This window comes from Anas platyrhynchos, chromosome 1 (assembly GCF_047663525.1).
Source record: "Anas platyrhynchos isolate ZD024472 breed Pekin duck chromosome 1, IASCAAS_PekinDuck_T2T, whole genome shotgun sequence".
In the NCBI taxonomy this organism is placed as follows: Eukaryota; Metazoa; Chordata; class Aves; order Anseriformes; family Anatidae; genus Anas; species Anas platyrhynchos.
In genome coordinates, this window is record NC_092587.1 from 26,855,970 (window position 1) to 26,871,223 (window position 15,254).

Below are 15,254 nucleotides of genomic sequence, written 5' to 3' on the forward strand. Positions count from 1 at the left end.
CTGTGCAATTAGCTATCTGAACTCTAACCCTTCCAGAATAATTAATGAATAACAGAGGGGATCAAGACAAAGACACAAAGTGATTTGGTGGGTGCTAGCAAGTAATACATCAAAGAATGCTGGTAATTGGCCCTGTGGCTTTCATTCTTTGCCCTATTTCTTTCAATTCATTGACTCAAAATAATGGGTTCAGGTTCATTATCAACAGGTTTTAGCTGCAAGAGCACAACACTTCAACAAAGCTATGATTGTAGCAGCACTGGTGGTTAAGTAAAAAGTTGTAGACTGTAGCACACTCCCTTGAAAGGGAAAGAAGCAACATAGTCATAAGCTTTGTCTTACATGAAACAGTTGGCATTCACGAATTTGCTCTGAGTTTTCTAAGACTTGGTTGTCACTGAGGTTACAATGCTGGAGTACAGTTGGTATGGACAGGTATGTATAACTCCACTTTGAACCATATTTATAGCAGCTGCATCTATATTCTGTTCCTTCAGCTGTAAGAAATGAAAGATTTCTTGACATCATGTGTCACATGTACATGACATTATTTGAATACTAATGGAGACAGTTTAGAGGTGTTTTAGAGTGATTTTTTTTTTTTTTTTTCCCCACATGCTATTTTTGGAAGCATTGCAGTAAATGGAAAGTTAATTATTTCTAATCCCTAAAAATATCTTCCCATCTACAAAAAATTGCCGGGGAGGTGGGGGGGGGGGGAGTTGGGGATAGGGGGTGGAGGAAATAGGGGAAGAATGAGGGGAATTGAAGATATTTGGGCCAAAATCAGAAAGAGAATCTCCACTATTATATTTTGTTTCTAATGTAAATGCTGTTGTAAGATGTTGATTTAACTGATGAGGATGTATTTAATTAATTAGAATAAATTTTCATTAAGAATAGAAGAAACTTCAGAATATTTATAGCAGCTTCTTTAGCAGTCATCACCAGTGAATGAATGTTGTGTATTTTTGCTCTGCTGTTTCATTTTGCTGTCATTATTTCTCCCTATTTACAGGCTGTAACATATATTGTTTATTATTTTTGTTACCATCACACTAAATACAATTGCATGTATGCTATGTACATATACCAACGGTTAAAAACTGCCCTTTTAGTTCATTATTTGAGAAACATTAGAAGTGATTTAAGTACTAGAAGCATGATTTTGAGAGCAAATGGATGTAAAAATTATTTTTTCTTTAAGTTAAAAGACACTATTTTGAATGTGGGTTCACAGAAAACATGTAAAATGTCATACATACTTAAATCATCAAATTGTGCCTCATAGTTGTATGGGCACCTATCTAGAATCTTCCCATTACTTCTGATAAGTCAGTTAGAAGGCATCTTCTGGTATAATTATTGCCCGTCCAAGTGTTACAGGTCAGATTTTGATCTCCATCATATCACTGTTTTTTTTGGAAATATCTTGAACAAAATTAATCCAGAATTTCATTTCAGGAGCACCATATGTTGTAGCTGTGAAATCATAAACTAAAATCTTGAATAATAATAAAGTTCCTGATAAAATTTATGGCATTTCATTTTGATTTCAGACATGTTTCTGAGACTAACAATGATATATAAAATATTCAGACCACTGTTTAAAATAATGTCATCACAGATCTGTATGTATTTAATTTTATGCTATTATCTTCTGTCATACAGATCCATTCATTCGAATCTGTAACTATCTATAACTTTGCTCATGCCATGAACAGAAATGTTTTGGTTTTGGAAAATCAAAACTTCATGAACACATCTTCTAAATTGAATAGTTGCTGTTGATGAATTCTAAGTAACATTTCTTCTTTGTAAAGTTTTAATATTTATAGTAAGATACTGCTCAGCACTGATATTACAAGTATAGTGTGAAAAAGAATGCTAGAATGTTTGCTTTTCCCCTTCCCTAATTGCAGCTGATTTTGGTAGAGGTTTCTCGTCTAAACCTCAGCATGGCTTAGCGAGTATAAGAAACACTCCGAGACAATTTTAGGATTCTTGTTTTCTTAAGCTCACATTCTAGCTCTTATGGAGGCTTTTTTTAATGGCAGAGGAAGACTTTTCCATCTGCTCACCTGGGAACATGGGTGCATTAAATATATCTTCACCAAAAAATGTTAAAATGGCCATCAAGCAATTTGTAAACACGTATCTATTTTAGTCTTGCCTCTGTTATATGTTGCTAAAATAAACAATTTTAAAAATATTTCTTTTATGAAGAGTAATACAGTGTCTTCTATCACACATATAATTCAAGATCCTGTGTTGGCAAAATACTGGTTGATCTTGTCCCAGAGGTTCTTACATTTTTTCATAAAGTTTCTCCTTTTGTATAATTTTACCTTCAAGTGAATAACAAGACTTTAGGAGAGAAGGAAAATCGTTATTAAAAATACACACAGACTTGATCAAAATAACTTTGATGGCTAGGATGATGAGAACAGTCATTCTTTTCCTTTGACAGGTATTTTTTGGTCTGAGATTTGAGGGCACTGATATTGATTTAGAAAGCTATGTGGCTCAATTTTAAATGAAATGTAAAACTTTTCCATTTTCTCACCTATCAACCTCCATAAAAGAGCAGCTGCTCTCGCAGGAACAAGCACTATTCTCACTTTGGGTATCATAAAGCACTTATTAGGTGAGGCTTAACTAAACATCACTTATGTGAATAGGAAAGAAGGTCTGTCTGTTTAGTGTAAGAAATCTAATTTTAGCATCTGGATGCAAGTCTGGATCCAAGGCAGGGATTTAGGTTCTGGTCCCATTTGAGGCCATCCTTTCACGTGGGTCCCCACTCTTTTTCTCTTCTCTCATGGAAGTGGCAGAAGGATACTCCTCACTCCTCCTTCCCCCTATCCTGCAAGCAGCTCTACCCTTGGTCCTGACATCTACTCCTCCTCTCCAGAGAAACAGCAGCAAGCTGAATATGCCTGGACAGTTGCTTGGACCCTTGCTATCCCAAAGAAAGTGTTCCAAGAATACACAGGGTGCTCATACTTTCTGCCACTGGTGATCAAAATTGCTCTTACACACTGAAAATGGATTAGGTTTGATGGCAGAACTACCCATATATGGGAAAGGCAGAGGAAGAGGAGCTAGAAAACGATCCTGTCTCTCAAACATGCTTAGTTCCTGTCTTTTAGTGAGAACAAGAACAACTCTAGGCTTTTAAGGACATTTAGAAGATTAGAATTAGAACATAACCCATGTGTTGCTTTCTAAAAAAAAATAAATTCCACAAAGGCTGCAAAAGACTTGGAAGAGAGTCTTGGCTGGTTAAGGCCAGTTCCTGTTTCATATGCTGACCTTCCTGAAAAAGAGGTCTCTATGCCTAGTGTTCCCATAGGAAGGGGCCATGGGCTGGTTCCAGGCTGGCCTGCAGTCAGGGAAGTCCTGAACTTCTGTGAAAGTCCCTATTCCTTGAAAAACAGACATTTCAGCATTCTCTTAGGTGTCTTTGACTAAAAAAGGGATGTCTTCTAGAGTACGGTCTTCATTTGGCTGGTATTTACATGTATGTGCTTGAATATCTCAAAGGTTGTAAAATTAGCAAAATCCAGACACTTCTAGGATGCAATTATATTATCTCTGGTTGATATGGTTTCATTTGGCCCATTTTTCATTGCACAGTGTCTTACCAGGACTGTGAGCAAAACATTGTCTAAATGTTGTTTGCAACAAAACTTTTTTTTTTTTTTTTTTTTTTTTTCCAGAATCTTAGGTACACGTTCTACAATAGATCAGAGAGAGAAAAACATAGAATGGTAGGGAGTGTAATCTATGTTTCTGGGTTTTATCCTAAACTGTGTTATATACCAACGTTATCACCAGATCTCTTAGAGGTGTCCTTCTCCAAGGACAAAGCCTTTTGAGATTGCTAGATGAAAGGTTTTGTGTAGCAGCAAAATATTACAATAATGCCATTTTAAGGAAGGAGATGATCTCTTGTCATTCATCAAAAGAATGAGTCACCTCTGGGCTTCAGCAAAGGTGGTAGCAGGATGCTGGCTGGCACCAAGATGCCAAAGAAGAGTCCTGATTATCCATTTCTTATGGAAATCAGTGAGGTGGAAGCCAAACTCAACACACAATGTGTCAAAGATCATATCAGATATTGTATCCGCTAACAACATGTCAGTGGCCAACCAAGAAGAGACTTATCCATCTCTCCTCTCTCACCTAAGGCCAGACCTTCTATCTCTGTCCCCATTGCCACTGGTTATGTCATCCAGAAATGTATTCTCATGAAAAAAACAAACAACCAAACCAACCAACCAAACAAACCAAAAAACAGTTATGTGAAGGATGTCTGTTTTTAGAGCTTTGAATTCTTCTTAGCTTTTCAAGTGCCCAGAGGGGAGATAGACTGTCCCAGCCCGGATCAGATCTCGAGGGAAGGCAAGAATAGGTCCCATGAATTTTAATCACAGAATCATAGAATCATTAAGGTTGGAAAAGATCTCCAAGATCATCTGGTCCTACCATCCCTCTGCCACCAATGTCAACCACTAAACCATGTCCTCCTCAAACATCACTTGCAACCTTTCCTTAAACACCCCCAGGGATGGTGATGCCACCACCTCTCTGGGCAACCCATCCCAATGTCTGACTGCTCTTTCTGAGAAGAAATGCCTCCTAATTTCCAACCTAAACCTTCCGTAGTGCAACTAGTTGTTTCACTAATTACCTGTGAGAAGAGGCTGACCTCCAGCTCCCTGAAAATTCAGTTCAGGTACCTGTAGAGAGCAATAAGGTCTCTCCTGAGCCTCCTCCTCTTCTCCAGACTAAACAACCCGAGTTCCCTCAGATGTTCCTCACAGGACTTGTGTTCCAGGCCCCTCACCAGCTTCATAGCTCTTCTCTGGACACACTCCAGGGCCTCGATGTACTTCTTGTACTGAGGGGCCCAAAGCTGAACACAGTACTTGAGGTGTGGCCTCACCAGAGCAGAGTACAAGGGGATGATTGCCTCCCTGGTCCTGCTGACTACACTATTCCTGATATGAGCCAGGATGCAGTTGGCCTTCTTGGCCACCTGGGCACACTGCCTCCTCATGTTCAGGCAAGCATCGACCGACACCCTCAGATCCTTTTCCTCTGCACAGTTTTCAAGCCACTCTCCCCCAGGCCTTTAGCAGTGCATGGGGTTGTTGTGACCAAAGTGCAGGATCCGGCACTTAGCCATGTTGAACCTCATCCCATTGGCCTCTGCCCATCAACCCATCCTGTCCAGATCCCTCTGCAGGGCCTTCCTACCCTCTGTCAGATTGACAGTTCCCCTCAACTTGGTGTCATCTGCAAACTTACTGAGGGTGCACTCAATTCCTTCATCCAAATCATCAATAAAGAGGATGGGCCATTAAAGAGCATGGTCCTCAACCCCAACCCCTGGGGAACACCACTGGTGACCAGTTGCCAGCTGGATTTCACCCTGTTCACCACCACTCTCTGGGCCCAGCTATCTAGCCAGTTTTTAACCCAGCAAAGAGTGTACCTGTCCAAGCCATGGGCTGCCAGCTTCTGCAGGATGCTGCGGAAGATCATGGTTTTTGTTTTTATTTTTGAATGGAGGCCTCTTTGTGATGAGATCAGAGGCACTATTAACTTCTTTCAGTATTATTACTATAAATTGTGAGCTGCTGTTTGAACCTGAACTGCATTGCTCGCTTTGTTCAATACACCCTAAACTTGACCATGACTGTAAGAACTTACAGAAAATTTTATCATCTTTCAAGTAAAGATAATTAAAAGAGGAAAATAAGTCACTAGTTGCAGCTTGCTGTCTATCATTTCTTGTGTATCCCAGTTCTCACCTCTCACAAAGGCTTAGTTGAATCCTTTACTTATGTTACATGGGGAGTAATGCAGTGTGAGAAAGAATGGGTGCTTCCCAAAGGTAACTCAGGGATAAGTCCATGTTTGAAAGTATTCCCTCATGGAAATTACAGCAGTTATAAAAACTGTGCTTAAAAAGAGACAAAATTGACTCCCTCAAGGCTTTAGCATATAGGCACAATTAAAAAAATAAAAAAAAAATAAAAAAGGCTCAGGCTATGTGATATGATTTCACATTATTCATAATTTGGAGGAAATTATTGCATTACAAGACCCTATCCTGATTACAGAATTTTTCAATCTCAATCCAAAATAAACATGTCTTCAAAACCACATACACCTGAGTTGCCCTTTTAAATACCCAAAACCTTGATCCATATTCAGGGCTTTTTTTCCTTAAGTCTGCCTGCTGTGATGAAAGAGTCATCTCATCTCATATTAATTTTGTCTTGGTACATGGAATATTATTATGTTATAGCTTTTGGGGCTGGTTTTCAAATATGTTTCTGAGAATTTTAAATCTGTTAAAGTAATAGCTAAACTTTCCAGCTTGCTTCTAAACAAAATGCTTTGTTTGTGAGATGAAGGTGATATTACACAACTTAGCTGTGAGCAATTTCTTTAGCAGTTGTAGAAAGTCAAATATAGAACTGAATTTCTTGTAGTTCCTTAAGAAGCAAAACTTGTCCCCACCCTTCATAGGGAGGGAGGCAGGATCTGTAAAGCCCTGGGTGGTTTCTCCTCTCTGCCTTACTGACCTTCTTCCATCCAGCCACTTCTATCACCCACAGTATGGGTAAGGAACTAGGGTGAGTAAGGAAAGTACCTGGCTTTGGGAATTGTTTTGCTTCTCAGAAGCAGGGAAGACTAGCTGGCAGGGTCTAGCCTGGTTTCAGAAACCACAGGAGCAAGAGCAGGGCATTGCAAAGGTAGTGGCAGCCCTGGGGAGAGTGTGTGCACCCAGCCCCACGTTTGGGCTGAGAGAGCAGCAACTGCACAACAGGGAGTAACTGTATAGACATTAATAATCAATTTTAATGCTCATATTTTAGCTTTCATTGAACTTGTAGGCTTGCATTGTGGTTTATTTATTTATTTATTTATTTATTTATTTTTGACAGGAACTGGTTGGTTAATGTGATATTTTTCAATGCCATCTGTATTTAGACTGCATTACAATCCAACTATTGTACTTCTATAACCGTAGCATTGCACCATAGCTAACTGGGTTTAAGTTGGACCATTGACTTAACATACTGCTTTCTGAAGAGACACTAAGATTCCATTTCCCCATTTTCTAAAATTAAATTTGTTGTAGTGCATGAAACAGTACATGCTCTTTACTGCTTATTTACACAAAGCTTCTGTTGAGTTCATTGGAAGTTTGGCTGACAAGTTTGGAACAAGATCATATTCAAATACAATTTACAGCACACTGCACTTTCCCATTATGTACTACCCACCCCCACTCCTCCTTTTTATGTTTAATTATGAAATAATTGTAGCACCAATTTGATTTTAACAATCATGTATGTACAAATATTACATCCACGTGTATAGATATAAGGACTGCTATATTCATTCTTACTTAAAGTCTATACCGTAAACACTTTCTTCTACATATAGACAATTTGTCCGCAATGGAAAGGAATGTAAAACCCACTGATCTAAGGAAAAATAAATAATAACACTCCTCTCTTCCCAAAACCTATAATTACTACTTGGTATCTAGGATTTTAATTATAGATGGTCTTTTTGACTCCATGATCATGGACAAATGTCTCTAATTCGGGTGTCCAAAATAAAGATGAATTTTCAAAGGCTGAAAGTGATTTAAGAGCATGGTCTATAGTAAGATCAGTGGGGCATTCTTGAATCACTGTTTTGAAGAATATTTCAAATGTATAATTTGTCATCAAAGTAAATATCTGTACTTTTAGAACTATACAGCTATAAATATTCTGGCACTTCTGTGGTAACTGGCAGAATTGAATGCTAACTTAGTTTTCTAATTTTAAATAAAGATAAGTTAAAAAAAAAAAAAGAAAGAAAAAGAAAGAAAAGTTTTATCCCAAGCCATGCCTTAAAAGCTGTTCCTAGTTATCTTATCTGAGCCATTCTAAAAAGTTTGACATTAGGGCTAAGCTTGTGGTGAGTGTGGAGAAAAAAGATCTAAACACAGAACAATCAGCCCATCTGTTTTAGACATAAACTAGGACACAAGTCCAAAGGACATTAAGTCCAAAACTAATATTCTGGAATCTTCATGCATTTTTATAGAAAAATATAGCAAAAAAAATGGTAACAAGGTTGGTCTGAGCCATTCTTTTCTATTCTTATTGACATACTTTGTGCTCCCAAATGTCAAGAATGCTCAGCACCTTTGCTGAGTGGGAGAAGACATCCATGACCATAAGTCTTAGGGAATAACACTTGTGTACTAGAGAAACACTTACGTGCTCTGCTCTCAAGTAACTGCCCATGTTGGGGGAATGCAGACATGATAGTGTGCACAACTGTAAATGCAAATGCATTTAAGAAAATGAGGGTGCTCATTACAAGTGACTAAGCCAGGTCAGTAAAAAGCAAGGCTGTCCTCGAACTGTGTTTTGCCCTTGTGTGTTTTATTATAAATCACCGCTCTAAGTTGCTTCCCCTTTCCAGATTTGCACTGACAAGACACAAGACTGCAAATTTTGCCTCACCATTGTTATCCGTGCACTGAAAAAGAAAGGGAATGTCCATAGGAGAGTTGTGTCACTGGAATGTTGCAGAGCTGCCTTGAAGCAGTATAAGTGGCCAGCAAGTAGGCAGAGGTCCAGGATTATGTTTCATGGTCATTCTGTTAGTTTTGGCAGCTTCTTGTGACTTTATGAATATGTTGCCCATTCACATGGCAAATTATCTGGGTTCAGCAATGTTGTGGTCACATCCACCTGTGACTGGCCTTGATCTGATGGGATAGGTTTTGCTGAGTTGTGACGGCTGGGGAAGCAGCATGTGGCTGCAGGCTGTTTTCAGCAGTAGGCTAGGAACTGAACAATCTCTGTCATACAAGCAATAATTATACCATGTATAAGTAAAGGAGCACTTGCAAAACAAGGCACAGCCATGACAAAAGACCCTTGCTGATCAAGCAGCCAGACACATTGAGATCTATTAGCATTGCATCTTGGCTATGACTATATAGGTCAACCCAACAAGACATGTTGGGTTGCTGTTTCTTCAGGAAATAAAAAAAGTCGTAGGCTAAGGAGCAGCCACCTCTCAAGTCTCAGGTTATACATGCTGTAGGAAGTACTTGTCATTTTCCTAATTTTCACAAGATGTTTCAAAGCCTGACTGCTTCAGAGGGTGTTCAGTCCAGCTGCACCACTGTGCATAAGCGGAATCCCCCTCTTCACTGCCTACATGGCTGCAAAGGCTGCAGGGAATGAGACAAGATGTTGCAGCACAAAATCATTTTCCCCCTTTTGGGTGTTTAATGAATTGTAACTTTGAAATGAATAGCAAATCTGTTCAACTAAAGCAAATTCAAACAAATTCAAATAAAACTTTTCTTAGAGTTCTATTATTTGTTCAAACAGCCTCACTGGCTACTATATTAATGAGACTTCTTCAGCTCTCATGTCCATGTCCAGAAGTCAGAAGTGTTAGCCCGAGTTTCTAATGTCAGGTTGCCTGTATAACAACTGGAGTAGAGGAAAAAACTCAGGAGACCTCTGTGCTATCTCCAGGTAGCTGTCTTTGGCTGGTCAAACAAATCGTCTCCTGGAGATTTCTCTCCAGTAAGATGATCATCTTAGGTGGAAATGCCTAAATTAGAAGTCTCTAAATTTTAGCAAGATGAATCCTATCAGGTTTGCAAGAAACAAGCCTTGCCCTGAAGAATCTACTGTTTATCTAGGAATGACAAACAAAACGCTTGCAGAAGAAGGATGCCACAAAGAGGAGGCAAGAACCACTCCCAGATGACCCAGCAACTCACTCACTGCATGGGAATACACCCTAATCCTGAGACAAAGTTCTTTATCATTTATGTTGAATTCATTTTAATCTAATGACTATTATTCGTTTTGGCATGCTCCTCCAAACTTCCTGGTTCAGCTTATTTTAAGCAATAGCTGAAAGTTTGGGGGTGGGGATGGGGAGAAGGAAGGAGAAGAGATGTCTCACACTTTACAGTATAATCTAAAAAAGGAAGTGCTTGAAGTGTTGCAAGATAATCAGACCCTCAAAAAAAGTACAGCCTGTTTTGCAGCCAGTCTGGCAGCCAGTTTCACGGATGCAGAGAGATAAATGCAGGCACGCTACTAAACAGTTCAGTCACTGCTTTTACTGCAGCTGCTCTCATTTCTACAAATTTGAAAATGGCCACAGGAATACAAGGATATGTATGACAACAAAGATATCTTTATTTTTTCTTCTTATTTAAACTAATGATGACGGAACTGTAAGGGGAAATATACAATCTGTAGCTAATGGGTTGTGGATTGGAATTGTGTAAAGACCTTTCAGATCACTTTGAACTCCTTCTCTTCTCAATTTCTATTGGCTAGATACAATCAGTATGCTTGACAAATATGAAATATTCTTCTACTTTGGTTTGGTTTTCAGAGGTGCACTTTTGAAAAAAAAAATAAAAGGAGAGAAAACAAACAAACTGGAAATAATTCCAAACCCTGGCAACTTACCACCCAACAGAAACATGAATGGCAGACCCAAAACATGATAATTAGGAATGATTTATAGAATGAAATGAAATGAAAAGAAAGATGTTGATAAAATTTAGTAAACATCAGTATTCTGGATCCTCACTTAAACAAAATCTAATCTGTGAATCAAGTAAATTTTGCTTCTCTGTTCTAAAATAATTCTTCTAATTAAAAACTTAATTTTTTCTTATTATTATTATTATTGTGTGCTAACTTTCACCAAAATTCAGTCTCTGGGCTTGGCATCTATTAAAAAATAATCTAAACTTATGATAGCAAAAAATAATGCCTGTGAGCAACAATGGCATGACTGAGACTATTGTTTCTTAGAGTCCAGTATCAACTCAAACAAAGGGTGGCTTCTGTTTGGTTTCACTGGCTAATGTTAGGCTATGTTTCTTGCAGAATTTTAGTAAAGGCAGATGAAATTTTTGTATAAATCATGATGCCATATAATCTTTAATTGAAGGAATCCAGATATTCAGCTACAGTGTCTCAGGACTCAATGAAACAATGAGTTACAGCAAGTCATGATCTCAGCTAATGTGACCAGTGTGCAAAGATGGGTGGTCATTTACCTTGCTTATTTAAGATAATTTCAAGGCCATATAATTGATAGCATCTTTAGCTCATTGGCAGTAATACATTTAATGATGATAAAGCAAGGCCTTTCCACTGCAGTGGGGAAATTTTCAAGCTCTCTCTCTGTAAATGTTGAAGAACCTTTAGGTTCATAATTCCCACTGCCATTCTCCATGTGATTACCCACTCTTGGTATCTGAGTGGGTGGTAGACAGATGTGAAGCCAGTACCATACAAAGAGGAGCTGCTTCCTGGTCCATCAGAGCAACCATGGGCAGCTGGTATTGATTTTGTTAAAAGTGTGCCAAAGCACGTGGGAGAGTTTTCTGATTCTCAAAGTGGATGATGTTGGGCTTCTTCAGAGAACTCATGAGCTGTCTGTCACGTCCAAAGGCTTAAGGTTTGAAGTCACTCTTTCTTAAACGAATCCCTGAGGGACGCCAGAAACTAAATATTGACTATCTCCCCTGAGGAATAAATTGTTCTGGGAGTGCTGGGGTCTCCTAAAGTTAAAGGGACTCTGTGTGTTACCCTAGAGCCTTCAGATGTTTGATTGACTCTGCAGATTCTTGTGCTTTACACGAAAGTACTTGAAAAAAGATGTCCAACCAATTATAAACACCAACAGGAATTTTAGTTTATCTTTATAGTTACTAACATGATAGCAACTTGAAATATTCCTGCTTTCTAACCAAACTGAATTAATCAAATTTATCTTTTACTTTGATGCTCACAACTCATGTTCATTCTGCAAAATGGTCAAAGGGTTAAATTAAAGATGAAATAGCACACAGTTATGTGCAGGAGAGCCTCTGTCTCCTCCAAATCATATTTAAATGATAAAAAGACTTTCTACAGGGTTAGATCCAAACTGTGGAGTTCCTGTTACATTTAATAATGTAACCTCATACATAATGATAAAACTTAATTCTTGTAAATTCAATTTTTAGAATTACCAGAATTATTTATGTCAGAAAATAATTGAAACATTTTATTTTGTTTGTTTGAATATTGTTTAAAAATGACTATTTTTATGCACAAGCATTATTTTTTCCCCTGTGTAGGACTTCAATTTTAAATATCTTTCATGTTAATTCTGTTGGCTTCATTATTTTTCTCCACATTGCTGTTTCTGAATTCATACCATTGCAATTATATTTAATTTTAAATTTTAGCTGAGGAAAATTTGTTACATTTGTATGTTAGAGAACAGTGCTCAGAGCTTGTGACAATGAAGACAATCATGGTTTCATATTTGGAAAACGTCAATAACTTTATTAAATGAAATTAAATAAGATATCTTCAAAGACATACATATTCAGCAGCTACTGAAACTCTGGGAGTACCACTGCTTTTTATCTCCTTTTCATCAAGCAGGTGCAAGGAGAACTGTCAAGAAAATTAAAAATATCATATAAGCTTTGTTATTTAAGATTTGTGAACATAACTATATACACCTATGGAATTCGTCACTGCAGATGGGCAGACTTCGTATGAGTGAGGAATATTCATAAGTGAATGTCATGGAACATTAAAGTAAAACATTTTCAGAGAGCTCCTGTTCAGAGCTTCCTGTTTCACAGTCACTGACTTTCATCTGGGAGTTGCTAGTCACTGACTCTGAGCTCAGTGAATCCCTTCATTTGGATTGGCTGTACAGTTGTTCAAGTGATATATAACTTCCCTTCTTTTTTCTGAATACCTGAAAATGGTCACTGTTTGAGACAAGCATATGCTGGAATACATGTTAGCATATGTTACACGTTAGGCAGCTTAACTGCCTAAATTGAGCCTCATTTCTCAGAAAACCTGTAGGAACTTCAGGTTAATTCAACAAACCAAACTTTGATTAGAGACATATATATTTAATTCATGAGACAGGATTAAGACACAGATCCACAAAGATGCTTAGGGTATATTTAGGAATCTATTTCTACTGGCCAACGTAAAATTTGGGCATCTAAAGATGAGTGATCCAGCCTGGACATGGAATACAGATTTCTTGTTCTGACGATGGGATATGACAAACCATTCTCCAAATTATATAAATGCCTTTAGAAAATACTAATATTATTGACAAAAGTGATACTTCAACTATTCTCACAAAGACCAGGATAACATAATGCTATAAGAACTCCTAACAAACTGCTTAACTATTGCAATCCTCAAACCAAGGGATTGAGAATATGCACAAGACTGTGACAAAGCCAGGTAGATGCTACAGATAGCATCAAAGGAGTTCTAGTCAGTCAGCATCAGTCACACTTCTTTTTAATTATCAACACCTGACTCCTCTTTCTACCAACTCACATTTCGTTTAACTACTTGCATCTGTACAGAACATGATGTTGCAATCAGCAGCCAGGATACAGGAGATCTTAACTTGGGGCACTGATCTTAACTTAGTTTTCCTTTAATAACCTTTGTTTCCCTACTATATACATCAATGTTATATTAAAACAAAACAAAAATGTAAATTTTTAGATTTAAAAATATTAAACAAAGAAAAATAACCTAACGACTTTCATTTAAATGTGTGAAAGTTAGCATGCTAATTAGTATAGTTTTGATTAAGAAATTCCAATCACAAACTCCCCATGTACATGAGTGGATGTCTAGGAAAGCAGAAGCCTGTATTTAATGTTAGCTTCATGTGCTATGTCTACTATGACCTTTAACGTCTGAGCTAAGATTTATTAATTTCCAAACTTCCTCCTCTAAGCTTACATTTAGAAACTAGATAGAAGCGTTCCCAAGAGCTGCCACTTTCTATGGTACTTGGTAGCCTCTGTGCTCATCCATGGTGGTGTCTTTCTGTGCTTACAAGAAGCAGTTCATTTACACTGAAGATCTTAAAGGGAAAAAGGAAGCATACCTCTTTATGGGCATGAGTCTTAATATATTGCTCCACTGCATTTGTGTGAAGTGCACTGATCCACTACTTCAAAAGTGATATCAGGATTGTTATTTCCATGTGTATAACAAATACTGAATACTAACAGTGTGCTTGCTACACAAGAGAGAAGAAAATCTCCTTCCTATTGCGGTCTGTTCAGTCTATTTATTAGGGGTACCAAAATAGCCTATGAAGTTTTTACATTTTATTTTCACTGGGTAAGAATGATGAATTTAAAATGTTCTTCATAGTGCCTGAACCAACTCAAAGTTTCAATTGCACGAGGAGCTGGTGGTTCTGTGCATTCACTTCAGGTATTTGTGTGTGTTTTATTTAGGTATGTCTTATGCTCATTAATGTTGTGTTTTGATGTTCTCTTAGTTGCATTCATGGGCTGATCAGTAGGGCTGGTTCCTCCTGCCCCGCTTTTGTTGTTTACAGAGTTCTTCTGACACAAAAGTGGTAAGAGTGAGCAGGGAACTAAGTTTGTAATTTGACACACACAAAAAAAGCAGACCTTTTTCTTATTTTGAAGGAAAAAAATAGTTTAGAAATGTCAGTAATCATAACAGAACTCACTTTTTAATTTAAGGATGTAAAAATACATGTGGAAACTGATTAATATAAGACTGATTAGTATAATGAGATAAGAAACTCAAGTATACAGAGAGTTTTGAGATAAACTGCCAGCTTTTTTTTTTTTTTTTTCCTGCTCTAAAAGTTATGCATGTGTGTTTGCCCATCTATACAAAGGTATACGTGAGAAAGAAGGCCAATTTCTTACATATGTATTTGTCTATTATATATATATTGCCTATAAGGTACCATCTAAGGTTATCATTTCAGTTACTTAGTCTTTACTCGACAGGAAGATGGGAAGGATATTTTGTCCTTTACAGCTGAGTAAAGGCCTGTCCTATAGCCTCATTATCTCCTGTTAAAGGATGTAAAGGTAGTGCTGGATCTGAAAAGAGGGCCTGTACAGGAATGGTATTTGTGCAAAAAGGTCAGAATAAGAGAAAAAGCCATCAATAATAATAGATACTTTGATTTATACAGAATTATTTATTAGATTTTTGGTATGAAAGATGACTGCATAATTTTGTTGTTGCAGGTTAATTCAGTTTGGTCTGTCATAAGGAGTAATTCTGATCACTGTGTAAGATCCATTGAGAAAATTCTGAATCTCATGAATGCTCTAAATGTCTGTCTGCCCT

General features: G+C 37.6%; 1 protein-coding gene across 4 annotated transcripts in view; it reads left to right on the forward strand.

Annotated features, from left to right (window-relative positions):
• TFEC (transcription factor EC) overlaps positions 1-15,254 on the forward strand; it is a 143,388-nt gene that overhangs the window by 63,803 nt on the left and 64,331 nt on the right. Inside the window, exon 1 of one of the 4 annotated variants that reach the window (XM_072033529.1) lies at positions 6,532-6,653. The exons of 2 other annotated variants lie outside the window; for them this stretch is intronic. The gene's annotated coding sequence lies outside the window, so the exon portion shown is untranslated. Of the gene's footprint in view, positions 1-6,531; positions 6,654-15,254 lie in introns of those variants that run through there. One more of the 4 variants, XM_072033535.1, reaches the window with a different exon arrangement.